The sequence below is a fragment of the Chelonia mydas genome, chromosome 1, assembly GCF_015237465.2.
Source record: "Chelonia mydas isolate rCheMyd1 chromosome 1, rCheMyd1.pri.v2, whole genome shotgun sequence".
Taxonomy (NCBI): domain Eukaryota; kingdom Metazoa; phylum Chordata; order Testudines; family Cheloniidae; genus Chelonia; species Chelonia mydas.
In genome coordinates, this window is record NC_057849.1 from 40,519,471 (window position 1) to 40,537,444 (window position 17,974).

The 17,974-nt window shown below is 41.6% G+C and overlaps 1 long non-coding RNA gene across 1 annotated transcript in view; it reads left to right on the forward strand.

Moving 5' to 3' along the window:
• The window catches only part of LOC114019347, a 45,155-nt gene that overhangs the window by 5,372 nt on the left and 21,809 nt on the right, over positions 1 to 17,974 (forward strand). The gene's annotated exons all lie outside the window — the stretch shown is intronic.

A 17,974-nucleotide genomic window follows, 5' to 3' on the forward strand; every position in this document is an offset into this window, starting at 1 on the left:
AATCCACCACAGTGTATGGTAAATTGTTCCAATGGTTAATTAGTCTTACAGTTAAAAATTTGTCTAGCTTCAACTTCCAGCCATGATCATGATATTCTTTTCTCTGCTAGATTGAACAGCCCATTATCAAATATTTGTTCCCCATGTAGGTACTTTAAAACTGTAATCAGTTAATCCCTTAACACATGTTTTGATTACTTCTTACCTGTGCTGGATACAAGTTATCAGTCTAGAACAGAAAAGTTCTGTATTAGCAGTTCTGGTCCATGGACCATTGGGGTTTCTCGGAGCACCTTCTGATGACCCATGAATCATAGAATCATAGAATATCAGGGTTGGAAGGGACCTCAGGAGGTCATCTAGTCCAACCCCCTGCTCAAAGCAGAACCGATCCCCAATTAAATCATCCCAGCCAGGGCTTTGTCAAGCCTGACCTTAAAAACTTCTAAGGAAGGAGATTTCACCACCTCCCTAGGTAACGCATTCCAGTGTTTTACCACCCTCATAGTGAAAATTTTTTTCCTAATATCCAACCTAAATCTCCCCCACTGCAACTTGAGACCATTACTCCTTGTTCTATCATCTGCTACCACTGAGAACAGTCTAGAACCATCCTCTTTGGAACCCCCTTTCAGGTAGTTGAAAGCAGATATCAAATCCCCCCTCATTCTTCTCTTCCGTAGACTAAACATCTCCAGTTCTCTCAGCCTCTCCTCATAACTCATGTGTTCCAGTCCCCTAATCATTTTTGTTGCCCTCCGCTGGACTCTCTCCAATTTTTCCACATCCTTCTTGTAGTGTGGGGCCCAAAACTGGACACAGTACTCCAGATGAGGCCTCACCAGTGTTGAATAGAGGGGAACAATCACGTCCCTCGATCTGCTGGCAATGCCCCTACTTATACATCCCAAAATGCCATTGGTCTTCTTGGCAACAAGGGCACACCGTTGACTCATATCCAGCTTTTCGTCCACTGTAACCCCTAGGTCCTTTTCTGCAGAACTGCTGCCGAGCCATTCGGTCCCTAGTCTGTAGCGGTGCATTGGATTCTTCCGTCCTAAATGCAGGACTCTGCACTTGTCCTTGTTGAAACTCATCAGATTTCTTTTGGCCCAATCCTCCAATTTGTCTAGGTCCCTCTGTATCCTATCCCTACCCTCCAGCGTATCTACCTCTCCTCCCAGTTTAGTGTCATCTGCAAACTTGCTGAGGGTGCAATCCACACCATCCTCCAGATCATTTATGAATATATTGAACAAAACCGGCCCCAGGACCGACCCTTGGGGCACTCCACTTGATACCGGCTGCCAACTAGACATGGAGCCATTGATCACTACCTGTTGAGCCCGACAATCTAGCCAGCTTTCTATCCACCTTATAGTCCATTCATCCACCCCATACTTCTTTAACTTGCTGGCAAGAATACTGTGGGAGACAGCGTCAAAAGCTTTGCTAAAGTCAAGGAACAACACGTCCACTGCTTTCCCTTCATCCACAGAACCAGTTATCTCGTCATAGAAGGCAATTAGATTAGTCAGGCATGACTTGCCCTTGGTGAATCCATGCTGACTGTTCCTGATCACTTTCCTCTCCTCTAAGTGCTTTAGAATTGATTCCTTGAGGACCTGCTCCATGATTTTTCCAGGGACTGGACTGAGGTGAGGCTGACTGGCCTGTAGTTCCCAGGATCCTCCTTCTTCCCTTTTTCAAAGATGGGCACTACATTAGCCTTTTTCCAGTCGTCCGGGACTTCCCCCAATTGCCATGAGTTTTCAAAGATAATGGCCAATGGCTCTGCAATCACATCCGCCAACTCCTTTAGCACTCTCGGATGCAACACATCCAGCCGCATGGACTTGTGCACGTCCAGCTTTTCTAAATAGTCCCGAACCACTTTTCTCCACAGAGGGTTGGTCACCTTCTCCCCATGCTGTGCTGCCCAGTGCAATAGTCTGGGAGCTGACCTTGTTTGTGAAGACAGAGGCAAAAAAAGCATTGAGTACATTAGCTTTTTCCACATCCTCTGTCACTACGTTGTCTCCCTCATTCAGTAAGGGGCGCACCCTTTCCTTGACTTTCTTCTTGTTGCTAACATACCTGAAGAAACCCTTCTTATTACCCTTAATATCTCTTGCTAGCTGCAACTCCAAGTGTGATTTGGCCTTCCTGATTTCACTCCTGCATCCCCGAGCAATATTTTTATACTCATCCCTGGTCATTTGTCCAGTCTTCCACTTCTTGTAAGCTTCTTTTTTGTATTTAAGATCAGCAAGGATTTCACTGTTAAGCCAAGCTGGTCGCCTGCCATATTTACTATTCTTTCTACACATCGGGATGGTTTGTCCCTGTAACCTCAATAAGGATTCTTTAAAATACAGCCAGCTCTCCTGGACTCCTTTCCCCCTCATGTTATTCTCCCAGGGGATCTTGCCCATCAGTTCCCTGAGGAAGTCAAAGTCTGCTTTTCTGAAGTCCAGGGTCCGTATTCTGCTGCTTTCCTTTCTTCCTTGTGTCAGGATCCTGAACTTGACCATCTCATGGTCACTGCCTCCCAGGTTCCCATCCACTTTTGCTTCCCCTACTAATTCTTCCCGGTTTGTGAGCAGCAGGTCAAGAAGAGCTCTGCCCCTAGTTGGTTCCTCCAGCATTTGCACCAGGAAATTGTCCCCTACATTTTCCAAAAACTTGCTGGATTGTCTGTGCACTGCTGTATTGCTCTCCCAGCAGATATCAGGGTGACTGAAGTCTCCGATGAGAACCAGGGCGTGCGATCTAGTAACTTCTGCGAGTTGCCGGAAGAAAGCCTCGTCCATCTCATCCCCCTGGTCTGGTGGTCTATAGTAGACTCCCACCACGACATCACCCATGGGGAGCAGGCCGGTCACATTGTGCCAGCCCTTCTTGTTTCCTGCTGCTAAATTGCATCAAGAGACAGATAAAAATACGTTTACTTTCCTAATATTATTTTTCCCATGTAAGAAATTGCTATAGTTCCCACAGGGATGTTATGTGATTGCAGCTGTTATACCAAGGAGGGAATAGGGTGCAGGAGGGGAGCACAGCTCTTCCTCTGCTAAAAGCAGAGGGAGAGCTTCTCTTCCTCTCCCAGTCTTGGTTGAGAAGTGCTCCCGTATAAACTCCTCCTCTCCAGTGCAATGAGAGTTGCTCCTCCTCTTTCAATCTACTTTAACCACTGTACAATCATTAATAGAAGGGGAGTGGCTACAAAACAATCACTCTTAGGCTGGGGCTTCTCAAATGTTTAATTGTGTGGACATCTGTCTCCCATTACCAGTCTCCAAAGTCATCCATTGACTTCCCTAATCGCTTTTCATAGCATCAGGGTAAGGTGTTCTTCGTAGGTAGCTTTTCCTTATTTCTTGTCTTGTTTTTGAGTCACTCTTGAAACATTTTATTGCTAGAAGTTATTTTAGGTAACGGATTAATTTTTCTTAGAAGATCTGCTCTGAAAATGGATACTTTCCAAAAACTTGGATATTAAATCTGATATTTTTAAAGTGTCTTTAAATTGCTAATGCTGGGCAGATTTTAAATAGTGAGCCAGCCTTTAAAAGGCTGAGGACAGTATACTTGAATGATAGATATGACTTACAGGTAGAGCTGTGCAAATAATCGACTTTTAATTTCTGTGTCCAAACCAATATTTTTTCTTAAAATATTGTTTCGGATCAACCCAAAGCAGACATTTTTTAGTTTTCTTGGCAAACCCATTTTTTTTCCATTTCATTTTTATTTCAGGCATTTAATTGCTTTTTCATTAAAAGCAAATGATATTTAGAAATGTCATTCACAAGACACCACTGGTAGCAGTGCTGCCAACCACCAGCACCCTCTTTATACCCTATAGCCTCGGATGAGACCCAAGTTCCCTGCAGTGAATCAGGCAGAGTTGGGGCCTGAGACAGTCTGTCCCATAGCCCAAGTGAGTGCTTTAACCACTGGGCTATGGAACTCTCTCAATCTCTGCTGTTGAAACTGTTCCACATCGTAAAACTAAATATTCATTAGCCCAGAGAGAGAGAATGAGCATACTTGCCTGGGTTCCTGTCCTTTCTCCAAACACACATTACAATACTAATTGGCTTACTCTGATTCAAAGGAAACTGAGCTGCAGATGTCTTAGCTCTGCCAGAGGGAGCAACACCGGAACTACCATCATCACAACATCAATGATTCATTCAGGTTTAAGGTCTCCATTTTCATTCCCTGAAATGGCCACACTGCAATAACAAACTAATGGATTCTGGCCCCAAATGAAGTTAGTGGCATTGCTTCCAGTAGAGCTAGGATATCATCCAATGTGTGGACAATGGTCCAAACAAACAAACAAAAAGTTTGGTAAGTAGTCAGATATTAGTTTCTCTTTTCCATGGAATTCTTATAGATAACCATATATTTTATAAAATACATTAATCATGCATACTATTCTTAAAAGGACATTGTTAGGCAAATTAGGTCCCAAATTTGAAATATTAAAAATATAAGTTTTATAAAACTTATATGAATAGAAATGTCTTGTTTTCTTTTTCAACTCAATGAAAGAAGTTTTTATGGAATTTAAACATTACCATGCAGCGTTTTCAACCCACAGACTCATTATCTGATCTGAATTCAAAGGGGATCAAGTAGTACATTTTGTCTGTTAACAGTCTAAGGTATTAGCAGCAACATAAGATAATTATATTTTTTTCAGTTAAGATTTTAAACGTAACAGTATCCATTTAAAGCAGAGCCTTTTTTAAAGAAGTATTCAACAACATTACCACAAGATGGCCCCTACCAACCATAACTGATATATGTGGATGTTGAAACTTAAATTGCTGTGCTTTTTCTATCATGGTTCTATCCATTTCATAGCAAATATAAAGTACGATAATTTACTGCATGTCTCTTTTGAAACATTCTAACAAAGCAAACCTGTGTGTTAAGTCCTTGGGTTCTCAGAATGATTTATTCCTAACTCTGCTAGCTGTCTAAAAATGTACGAGGTGATGTGAAATACACATTTTGAACATAACCACCAAGAAGTAAAGTGTTTAAAATATGTGAGGAATAGATTACTTTAAAAAATCAGTTCTAAGATAAATTGTGAACGTGTGTATGTATATAAAAGAAAAAGAGGACAGCTGAGCTGTTCAGTTAGGAGGCAGAATCCAGCAGAACTTCGTAGGAGGAGTTTGGAAGAGGCAGTGGAGTGTACAGACAATACTCTAGAAAAACAAATCAAACTTCCAGAACTTCATTCCTTATACAGTGCTGGAATGATAGCACTCGCACCAGAAGCTATTTGTTATTTTAGGGTCCAATTCTGTGAGATCCTTGAACACCCTCAGCTCTCATTCCTAAATTCCAAGGCCACAAGGGACCATTGTGATCATCTAGTCTGACCTCCTATAGAAGTTCCCCAAAATAATTCCTAGGGAATATCTTTTGGGAAAAAAAATCTAAACTTGAGTTTAAAATTGTCAGTGATGGAGAATCCACCATGATCCTTGGTAAATTGTTCCCATGGTTAATTACCCTCATTGTCAAAAAGTTCACTCTGTTTCCTGTCTGAATTTGTCTAGCTTCAGCTTCCAGCCATTGGATCATATTATACCTTTTCTGCTAGATTGAAGAGTGCATTATTAAATATTTTTCCTCATGTAGATACTTTTACAAACTGTAATCACATCACACCTTAACCTTCTCTTTGTTAAGCTAAATAGACTGAGCTCTTTGAGTCTATCACTATAAACCATGTTTTCTAATCCTTTAATGGGTCTCATAGCTCTTCTCTGAACCCCCTCCAATTTATCAACATCTTTCTTGAATTGTGGACACTAGAACTGGTCACAGTATTTTAGCAATGGTCGCACCAGTGCCAAATACAGAGGTAAAATAACCTCTCTACTCCTATTCATGATTCCTCAAGATTGCATTAGCTTTTTTGGCTACAGCATCACATTAAGAGCTTATGTTCAGCTGCTAATCCACCATGACCCCCAAATAATTTTCAGAGTCACTGCTTCCCAGGATAGAGTCCCCCATTCTGTAAGTATGGCCAACATTCTTTGTCCCTAGTTGTATACATTTACATTTAGCTGTATTAAAATGCTTGCACCCAGTCAACCAAGAGATCCTGATCGCTCTGAATGAGCGACTTGTCCTTTTCATTATTTACCACTCCCCCAATTTTTGGGTCATCTGCAAACGTTACCAATGATGACTTTATGTTTTATTCCACGTTATTGATAAAAATGTTAAATAATGTAGAGCCAAGACCTTGGGACGCCACTGGAAACACATCTGCTCGATGACAATTCCCCATTTACAATTACATGTTGAGACCTATTAGTTAGCCAGTTTTTAACCCATTTAATGTGTGCCATGTTAATTTTATATTGTCCTAGTTTTTTAAACAAAATGTCGTGAGATATCAAGTCAAATGCCTTACAGAAGTCTAAGTATATTACATCAACACTATTACCTTTATCAACCAAACCTGTAATCTCATTAAAAAAGATATCAAGTTAGTTTGACAGGATCTATTTTCCATAAACCCATTTGATTTGCATTACCATCCTTTCATTCTTTATTAATCAAGTCCCATATCAGCCACTCCATTATCGTGTCCTGGATCCACATTAGGCTGACAGGCTACTTACTCGGTTCATCCCGTTTACCCTTTTTAAAAATGGGCACATTAGCTTTCTTCCAGTCTTCTGGAACTTCCCACGTGCTTCAAGACTTATTGAAAATAAACACTAAAAATCCAGCCAGCTCCTCAGCCAGCCAACATCAATGGTTGTTGAGGGCACTCAGCTCATTACACTATTGGGCCCTCTGAGGAAATCTCCAATCTGAACTCTCACCAGTGTGCTGGGAAAGAGAAAAGAAATCCTCTCCTCAGTGATGCTCTGCCTCTGCACCCTAGTATACCCCTTTAGTGGTAGGAGAATAGAGGGATCACACTGCAGCAGATCTGGCTCCACCACTCCCCTCAAATTACTTCTACCCCACAGCATGTAGCCCAGTTTATTTGAAGTCCAAGCCAAGTGGGACTAGAGAACCATGGCATCACTGCCCTGGTTCAACCTCTCCTTTGCAAAACAAGCAGGTGTTGCTAACAGGGGCATTCCACACCTGAAGAGTCAGGGGTAGACTGTGCCCCTCTATGTGCTCTATATGCACCTGAGGAGGTGGGAGTGGAATGTTCCCTCTATGTGTAACCTTAGCAGAATAATAATGTATGCTTTTGCTTTCAATTTAAATCAGGGTTCCTTCTCTTCTTCTAATTATGGAGTTATTGCTTTCCAGTCTCCAGGGGAGGCCACCTATGAAGAGAAAGAAGAAAACAAAGTTTCCAAACCAGTATCTGGAGCGCTCCAAACATACCTGCACAGAACAATATTCCTCTTCTCTGGGCTTCTTTGTGGTGGCTGCTAAGTGGGTCAGGTTACCTAGGTGTCCCTTGTATAGGGTCAGGAGTGTGTGAGCTCATATCCCGCTAGAGCTGTGCAAATAGCTGCTTTGTCAGTTCACTGGCTCTTTCCAAAAAATTGGGGAAAAAAATTGTTCCAGCTCAAACGAAATATCTTGTTTGCTCTGAAATGAGATGTTTTTTCTTCGGTTGAGCTTTAACATATTTAACTCTAATAAAATGGAAGTAACTTTCAAAAAGTAATTTTGAATAAAAATATTGAAATGTTGTGGTTTGACCCTGTTGAAATGAAACATTTTCATCTTTTTCACTTTTTTTTTATTTTTATTTTTTGCCTAAAACAATTTGGCAAATTAGACAAACCCCTAAAATGTTTCAGTCAACCCGAATGTACATTTTTCAGTGAAAAAAGTTTTGGCTGAAAAATTTTGCCTTGTTTTACTCATAACCTGGTATTTAAAATAAACTCCCAGGGCTGATTTTCTGTGGCACAAATGGCAATTAAGTGACTAACTCCCTCCTACTTTGAACATTCCTACTATTACCATCTATTTGTGCTGCGTGTCCTAGAGGCTGTAAAACTTGGAAGTGTTCGAGTTTTGACAAATATTTATCAAGACATGCTGTTTGTCACTTGCTGGTATCCCTTTTGTGACCTATAAACTGTTACTGTTTGCTTGAAAAGCAAACACAAAAGTTAGGAAAAAAAGATTAAAGTACAATATAATCTGTTCTTCTCATTGCAGGGGAAACTCAAACTACGGAAACAGAATGAGAACATGCTCTTCTCTCATCTTCCCTGTAAACATTTAAACCAGCACAAATGATTGTGATCCAAAATATGTTAAGCCACATACAATAGTTCAGTACACACATAGAACATGGTAAAAGAAGCAGGACTGATGGAAATTTTCAGTTGCTTAAAGATCTTAATGATGAGTTATTTTAACTTTGCTAAAGATTTTAAGACAGCACTGGCAATTTAGGGCACTATAGTTGTCACTATGCTGCGTATCATGGACATTCACTTCACTGCAACAGTGTGAACAGAGCAAGATGCCCCTGCTTCAAAAGTACAGGTCCCTGCAACTTGAGCTAAAGAAGGCTATTAGCAGTATGGAGTCTGTGACGCACAGTTGAGCAGTGCTGATTCTATCCAACAGAGGGCAACAATTAAACACACACAACCCATTTCATTATCATATTTAAAAATATGTATTTTTCAAAAAAACTGTTAGAAATGGACACCATTGGTCCACTAGTTCAATAACTATGACTAACACAGCTAGTGTCTGACAATGTGACCTGGTATTTTATTGGTAACGCTCAATAGGAAGCTAACTCTCATTATGTAGTGTGAGACACACAAAATGCAGCTCAGCAGCTGAATTCATACACAAGGTAAAGGAGCCTTTCAGAGTTTCTGTAAATAGAATTTTTAAAATAATTTAATCATACAGTTAACTTAAATCAATAAAAAAGTTCTAAAGACCAAATGTTCTTAGAAAGGCTCCTGCCTGCCTCTTGCACTCTCCAGTGCTGCATTTTCTAAGCACTCATTCTCTGGTGATGGTTCCTTCTGTGCCAAGAATCTGCCTCAATCAGGACCTACACGGTTATGTTCTTAGTCCTCTGATCTTGTCTATTTTCACCCTCTTGGTGGTTGAGCAAAAGTCACATACCTCCTGCTGTCAGGTGGCAGCTATGTCTCATTTTCCCTGTTAGCTATCCATCGCTCAGCTTTAGTTTAGCTCTCCAGACAAATCATTTTTCATCTTCCGCAGGCCACAGATCCCTCTTTAGGTCTGTGAGACTTTCATCCCACAATCCCAGGGGCTTACAACATTCCTTTTAGCCCTCGGGCACAGGAGGAACAAGTTCATTGCATCAAGTAGCTCACAAATGAGGTGTAGGGTAGCCCATGGCCTCCTCCGATCAAGGCAATCCCAAGACCCTAAACAGTCTGAGGCAGCCATCCACTTCAGCCTCCAGTAGTCCATTTCACTCTCGCCACATCCCTCCCCTTCCCCCCTCCAGTTTTCCTGTCTGCCTGCCTTTTAGGTATCTTTCCACAGCCTTTCCAGAAGCTTCTTCCCCAGTTCCATCTCAGTTGGGAACTGCACTACAGGTCCAGGTCTTGGTCAACTCCTCAGCTGAGGTGCTCTCTCTGCCAATGAGAAAAATGGCTATCCTTAATACCACATCCTCTCAGGCCCACAACTTTAGTGGCACCTGGCCTACAAGTCCCAAAATTCCTTTGATTGGGGAAAACTAAGCAGAGGTTAGAACTGGGATTTCAACTTCTCTTAAAGGGCATCCTGGGACAGGGATCCTTCCTCTGTATTGGACTAATATGCACACTGGTGATTCTAATTTGTCCATATAATTTGACATCTTTAATGGCTCTTCCCTGTTCACAGTGCCTGACTTGATCAAGTAGACTTGTGGCTTTCTCTCAACTTCCTTTTGCTAAATGTCTTGAAGGCAGAAGAGCATTTCTGGGACAGGAAGTTCATCCTCAAACATAATTCCATCTCACTCCCCAGCTCAGTCCACCTAGCCGCCTCGCCTCTTGATAATTTTAATGTTCTTTTCAATCCTTTAACTTTCTTTCTCCTCTCCAAGCTCTGTAAATCTTTGTATTACTATTTTTAAAACATTTCTCTCATTCGTGTTTCTTTGACTTCACATCTGCTAAAATCTTAATTTTTGTTTCTACTGAAATGACCTTGGTTCTGGCAGCATGTGTGAACCCCCCAAGTATTAAAAAATAACAAACGCACACTCTCTCGCTTTTTCTTTTCCAATTCTAGGAATAAAAGCCTGCATTGATCATAGAGATTGTGCCTATAATATGCACGTGGGGGGAAAAGGGAAGAGAAACATTCTTATTGACAAAGTCAATCTGAAAGAAATCAGTTTTGCTTTTATTTCTGAATCCACTGAGGTTGGTGGTCATTCTTTACGCCTCATGTAGTCAACTGCATAGCCTTGGGGTATATCTACAGTACACTATAGAGACTATACCAGCATAGCTAGGTCCTTGTAGCAATGCTGGCTTAACCCCATAGTGTAGACATAGCCAACAGTGACAGAAGGGGTTTTTCCATTGGTGTAGGAACATCACCTCCCTGACTGATGGTAGATGCATCAATGGAAGCATTAGTCCATCGACATAGCTGTGTCTACACTGGGGATTATGTCAGCAGAGCTATGTCTGTCGGGGTGGGTTTTTTTCATACCGCTGACCGACATAGCTATGTCGACTTAACTTTTAAACGTAGACCAAGCCTTAGTCCAGGTCCTGTCTCTTACATCCATGATTTTCTCTTACAGGACAATAGTTGCCTAATTCCAATGTAATGTGGTTGTGGGAAGTTCTGGTCATGAGAAGAAAACTGGTCTCTCAGGTAGCTAGGGCGAAGCCCATGAAGAACTTTACACATCAGGAGAGAGGCCTTGAATTAGACTCTGTTTGATGGAGAGTCAGTGCAGAAAGTGGCGCACTGGAGCTATGTGCTCACTGCAACTTGCATTGTTTAGCTGACTGGTTGCTGCAGACTTCACCAGTTGGAGTGATTCCAGGCTGTCTGGTTTCATTCCTAGATGTTATGAGTTGCAGTAATTAAGGCTTGAGGCCATGAGTGTGAGAGTCACAAGTGTCAGGTTCAAGCCTGAAAAGCCAGGACATAGTTTTCTGTCTATCTATATGTGGAAGTGGGTGTTTTTGGCTGATGTGGATATTTGGCATCCAGTTGCAATGGAGAGTCCAACAGGACTCAATGCTGTAAACAGACAGCAATCTGTGGGGTGTTATGAAGGGGATGAGTTCCTCAAAGTACTTCATTTCCTACCAGCATCACTAGCCTTGCTTGGGTTCAGTTTCAGCCAGTTAGCTTTAATGCATCTGCTAGGCATTGTACTGTTTGCCTGTGGTATTCGGGAGATGTAGAGCTGGGTTTCATCCATGTGTTGCTGGCACTTCAGGCCCACAAGCTCCTCTAATGGTAATACGGCAAAAGAGAAAAGACTTGAATCCAACTTTCAGCGTTGGGTGATGATGCTGGTTGTAGCTTGCAAAAGTTCCCCCAAGCTGCAGAATAAGGGGGGAGCGGGTTGTTGGCCAAGTGCCTCTAGGTTTTGTAGGGTCTGAAAGGCTCTGTCTTCACCCCCTGCACCTTTGTATGTAGTTAGTTCAGGACCTAGTTCCCTCCCTGAAATCTCTTCCTGCTTTTCCAAGACGGAGGCCTCACTCCCTTGCATTATGCTCACTGTCTCCCCCCTGCTTCCCGCCCCCGGCCTTAAAACTTGCCAAGCATACAATAGATTTACATCACTAGTTCCTGTAATCTAGCCTGCTGTCTTGTATTATCAAACTCAGGCACTCAATTTTGGGCTACTGTCTCCATGGAAAACAAGGAAGAAATTAAAATGGTATTCTGTTACTTCATACATACCACCATTTGTGTAGCCACCATCAACCAGGCATAGTCATAAGAGAAAATGTAGTCATGTAAATCAGCAACCCACACAGTTTCAGTAAACTAAAGCAGATTGGGCACACAGCAGTGTTAAAACTTCCACAACTAAGTATCATATGAAATTGGAATTGCTAAGACATGGAGAGCAGATAAGGTGACTAGAGAGACCATCAGGTGATTGTTATCAATAGAATTACACTAGGGATGAATGTGATCTATTAGATTCAGTTACATTTCAGATATTATTCACTTCCGTTTGCTGTCTGCTGCTTCCATCATCATTAGAACTGCTCAAAGCTCAGAATTTCTGTTTTGTGGGAAATTCTGACATTCAAAATTTCCTTTAGTCATGGATTGCAATGAAAAGTTGAAAAAAATTTTTTTTAGAAATATCAAAATGACCTTATCGAAGTGGTTGACTTCAACTATAGTTTTGACTGTTAAGAAATAAAATATATAATATATATATATATATATAATCATATAATATAAAAGTTGAGACGATAGTCAAAGTGAAGCACTTTGCCCTTTTCAAAACTAAAATATTTTGATATTTTTTCAAGGAAAATGTTGACACAAATCGATGCAGTCCCATGAAATGTTTCACTTTTGCCAAATCAACACTTTATGATGGAAAACTATTCCATCAGGAAATTTCTGGCCAGCTCCAACTATCATCTCTTCCTCTGTCCCACTACTCCCAATTGATGAAACCATGTCGCTCAGACCACTGGATTCAAGGTGCAGGCCAGCAGGAAAGGCCAAGCAAATCCCCTTCTTCCCAAGGCAACAGCATTCAGTTAAGGTGGGATGCAATTCAGATCAAAACAAACTGGATGCATCAGATTTCTTCTCATTTGGGACACACACACACATCCTTCCCAATGGAAATTCAGTTTTTCAGTTAGGGGCCCGAGGCGTGCATTTTGCTGGGAGATATTTGCTTTTATTTAATAAATTCCTTTAATAATAAGCACTTTAGGCAAAGCAATAAATCACATGAATGTAAGAGACTTGTTTAGCAGCCATGACAAGCCACACAGCAAGAAGTTGAATCGAGCTAAAAGCATTACTTGAGCAGTAAAACACGTCAATAGGATGCAAACACTGAAGCAGATTTTTCATAGCTATTAGCATGCCATTAATTCAGTATTTTCCATCCATTTCATGCATTGAAAAGAATCTGTTCTTTGGCAATCACCCCAATTAAACAGATAGACCATTTATCTGGGATGATGTGAATTCAACTGCTGTTCTAAAAATAATCCTTTTTCCGCCTTTAGTTAATTTAAGAATCTGGGTTTTGCTGTAGAGGACATCATGAATTATCAACACAATCCTCAATCTGTCCAACAAAAATGATATGTTGGAAAATTGCCACGCTATTAGAAGCGTCAGAGACGGATCTGTGGGCTGATACCGCAGCAACTTCACATCTATCATGCAACAAAACATTCAGTATTTCTTTTTTCACGGCCCTCAGGATAGGGACTGTGTGTCTTCTTATATATTTGTACAGTTCCGAGCACAATTCCTGATCTTGATTGAGACATTTGGGTGACATCCCAATACAAATAAATAATAGCAGCACTGTCCACACAGCTAAACCTCTCTTTCAGGCCCTCCATAATGTCATGTCTTGATGATTGTCACTCCTTACTCTTCAGCTGACCCAACACACACGTCACTCCCTTCTGAAACAAAGGAAATGCAGCTGCAACTATCACCTTCCTGTCCATTGCTCTATCATGTCACCAACCGCATTCTTTGAACCTCCTCCATTGCCTCCCTGCTTGCCACTCCACCAACCTCAAACTTTACCAAAAATGTAGCATTTTATTGCAGTCTTATCAATACATCAGATTAAAACCTTACTTTGTAAAGTTTTAGAATTATCATAACCAACACTGACTTAAGAAAAAAGTTGACAGCCTAACATTTGTTCCTTAACCGTACAATAGAGCTAAACCAAAAACATGTATATGAAACATTGAACCAAACAGCAAATAATTGAAATAGTTGACACACCAAGACACCTGAAACTCATCTGCATACACAAGTACTTTTCACCTTTATTGAACTGATTTAAAAGCACCCTAAAAGATTAAGCATTTACAAGGCAGAGTATTAGTCCAGTTTCAAGTTAAATTGCCCATTTGTCCACTTTCTCTTTTGTTCTGTTATGCTGCATAATTTAAGAAAGGAGACCAGACATTTTTAAAGTTCTTTGGTTTATTTTGATATGAACAAGTTCAGCTTTCCATTTTCACCACATGCCATACGCTGCTTAACAGCCACGAGAGGAAGGCACTGCTTCCATGATCTTACAATAGCACATTTCTTTTCCAGGAAAAACATTTTTACAAGATTTTGTGTGTTAGCTGTTGCTATTCCTGCATTATCTATTCCTGAGATTATTTCCTGCAGGAAGAATTCAATACTTCTAATTCCAACAATATTTTGGGTAGCTGTTACTATTTTCTGCCAATATTTCTGTCGTTGGGACAGAACCAAATTATATGTTCTAAGTTCCCTTCTCCACTAGAGTTTCTCCAGCACTATATGAGGCAGCTGTATCATAGCCCAGTCTGTAAGGAGTAAAACAGAATCTATGTAAAGTTATTACAGAGTTTCCATCAAATTACAGGCAATAGCACCACTTCTTGTGCAGTTAATTCTGTTCTTCCTCAGCCATTTAAGAGTCAAATGCTTTTCTTCCTCATTTACCTTTAATATTGTTCAAATTATATACACTTTTATAAATTCTACCTGTAATTCTTTTCCACTGAGAAACTGGAAATAAAATTGCTTCTAATAAATTATTGCTACTTCTTATTGAAAACCTCCACATCTGGCAATATTGGTACAAAGGGAGGTTATGAAGATCCCTTTTGTTCCTGCAACACTGTCACTGCTGTGTTATAGATTTGCCACTCTGTAGTAACTCACTATCACATACACTGTTCAGTGCTAGACTACCTTCCCAGTTATTTAGGCCTTCCAGGACAAAGACTGGAAACTCAGTGACTATTTTACCTGATGTCAACCTTGTGTACTTTTTTTAAATTGAAATCCAAGGTTGAATTCTTGGCCTTATTGAAGTCCATGGGGGTTTTGCTATGTATTTCAATGCAGCCACGATTTCACCCCAAATGTCAAGTGTTGTCATAAATGAAGGATGCTGTTTCAGAATCGATTCCTTATTCTCTCTCTGTGGTAAGGCAAAGGGATATTTGGACTAACCTATCCCTCTCTCTCTTTCCATGTAGCTGTATTTCTTGAATTTGTTGCCCAATAATATGGTTCTAAGTGTGGGAGCCTCTTTATAGCCAAAGGTAATTCAAACATTTTATTTGAGGCAAGGAGTTTTAAAGGCCCCCCAAAATTAATTACAGTTCTAACTTTTCAAATAAAATATTAGGTATCTTAGTAGGAAATATATAAACCAGAGAACATACAGAAGCCAGTTCATATGTATGGCATGTGTCTAATTTGCCAGCTTGCATACAGTTAATTCGGGGCTCTAGCTTCCTCTGAAATTTTGGTACGAAGGGAGGAAAACTAGCTATAGAGAGAGGCTAAACAGAAGAGACTGTTGTACAGTTCAGTTCTGCTCTAGGTGAAGTGGGAGTTTGTTTTCCAGTTGCACACTGAGATAGATTTAAGATGAATAGCATATTAGTGGTTCCAGCCTTACTTTCTGGGCTAGTTTATCATGAATTGCTCAATTCCCAAGAATCTGTATTTATAGGTAAATCGTTCACCTTCTAAAATAACCAGAGGGGTTCTGCTCAGGATGTTTGACATGGAGTAAACTGTCTAGGCATTTAATGGAGACGAGCCACTCTTACGACTCTTGGACTGCTAATGTTAATTTTCAGTAACTCTTGGAATACTAGGACAGTTCCAGAGGACTGGAAGAAAGCTAACGTACCAATATTTTAAAATGGTAAACAGAACGACTGGGGTAATTATAGGCCTGTCAGCCTATAATCCTGGGCAAAATAATGGAAGGATTGATACAGGCTTTGATATAATTAATGCCATCAACATGGGTTTATGGAGAATTGATCCTATCAAATTAATTTGATATCTTGTTTGATGAGAACATAAAATTTGGCTGATAAAGGTAATAGTGTTGATGTAACGTACTTAGGTTTCTGCTAGATATTTGGCTTGGTTATTACACAACATATTAAGAAACTAGAAAATTAAGAAAATACAAAATTAACATGGCACATATTAAATGGATTAAAAACTGACTGACGGGCCTCAGTATAACTAAAACCAGGGTATCATTACTGAGCAAGTGTATTTCTAGTGGGGTCCCACAATGTTTGGTTCTTGGGCTTATACTATTTAACATTTTTATCAAGAACCTGGAAAAAACCGAAATCACCAATAAAATTCACAGACGACACAAGGATTGGTGGAATGGTAAATAATGAAGAGGACAGGCCACTGACATATCGATCTAATTCACTTGGTAAGCTGGGCAGAAGCAAACAGTACGCATGAATCGACCCAATGTAAAGCTCTACACTGTCAGGCTCGGGGAACTCTATCCTGGAAACCAATGACTTTGAAAAAGACTTGGAAGTTATGGTGGATAATCAGTGGAACATGAGCTCCCAGCACAAAGCTGTGGCCACAAGGGTTAATGCAGTCTTTATATTGTAAACAGGGGGATATCAACTAGAAATAAGGAGGTTATATTACCCCTGTATTTGGCACTGGTGCAACTGCTTCTGGAATACTGTATTCAGTTCTGGTGTCCACAATTCAAGAAGGATGTTGATAAATTGGAGAGCATTCAGAGAAGAGCCACAAGACTGATTAGAGGGTTGTAAAACATGCCTTATAGTGATAGACTCAAGGAGTTCAGTCTATTTAGCTTAACCAAAGGTGTTAAGGGGTAACTTGATCACAGTCTAGAAGTGCCTCCTGGAGGAACAGAAATTTGTCTGCTAGATTGAAGTGCCCTCCATTATCAAAGGTAAAACAAAAATCAATGGCTAGAAGTTAAAGCTAGACAAAGTCAGACAGGAAATAAGGTGCAAATTTTTAACAGTGAGGGTAATTAACCATTGGAACATCTTACCAAAGGTTGTGGGGGATTCTCCATCCCTGGCAATTTTAAAAATCAAGATTGGATGTTTTTCTAAAAGATAATATCTAATTCAGTGTTTTTCAACGTTTGGGTAGGGACCCAGTACTGGGTCACGACATGTAAGGCACTGGGTTGCCTTGCTCAGCACCCAGGGACCCTAGCAGCTCTGGTCAGCGTGTTAAAAGTCCCATCGGCGGTGCTGCCCAGCTAATGCAGGCAAGTGCCTACCTGTTCCGACACCGCGCTGCACCCCGGAAGCGGCCAGCAGTGGGTTCAGCTTCTAGGCAGGGGGGCCACGGGGCTCCGTGCGCCGCTTCCACCCCAAGCACCGGCTCCGCACTCTCATTGACCGGAAAGAGAGTGCTGCCTGCGGGCGAGAGTCAGCCGCACAGAGCCGCTTGTGCACCTCCACCTAGGAGCCAGACCTGCTGCTGGCCACTTCCTCTGCCTCTGCACCACAGCTGCGCCGCTGACCGGGAGCCGCCAGAGGTAAGCCTGTGCCCCAATCCCCTGCCCCAGCCCTGAGCCCCCCAAAACTGGAACCCCTTCCTGCATCCCAAACCCCTCATCCCTGGCCCCACCCAAGCCTGCACTCCCGGCCCTGAGCCCCTCCCGCACCCCAGCCTCCTGCCCCAGCCCTGAGCCCCCCAAACCTGGAGCCCCTCCTGCACCCAAACCCCTCATCCCCAACCCCACCCCAGAGCCTGCACCCCCGGCCCAGAGCCCTGACCCCCTCCCGCACCCCAACTCACTGCCCCAGCCCAGAGCCCCTTCCCACACCCCAAACCCCTCATTCCCGGCCCCACCTGCAGCCCTCACTCCCACACACCAAACCTCTGCCCAGCCATGAGCCCCTCCCATGCCCCAAACACCTCATCCCCAGCTTCGTAGGGTCGCAGGCATCAACAATTTTCTTCAACTGGGTCCCCAGAAAAAAAG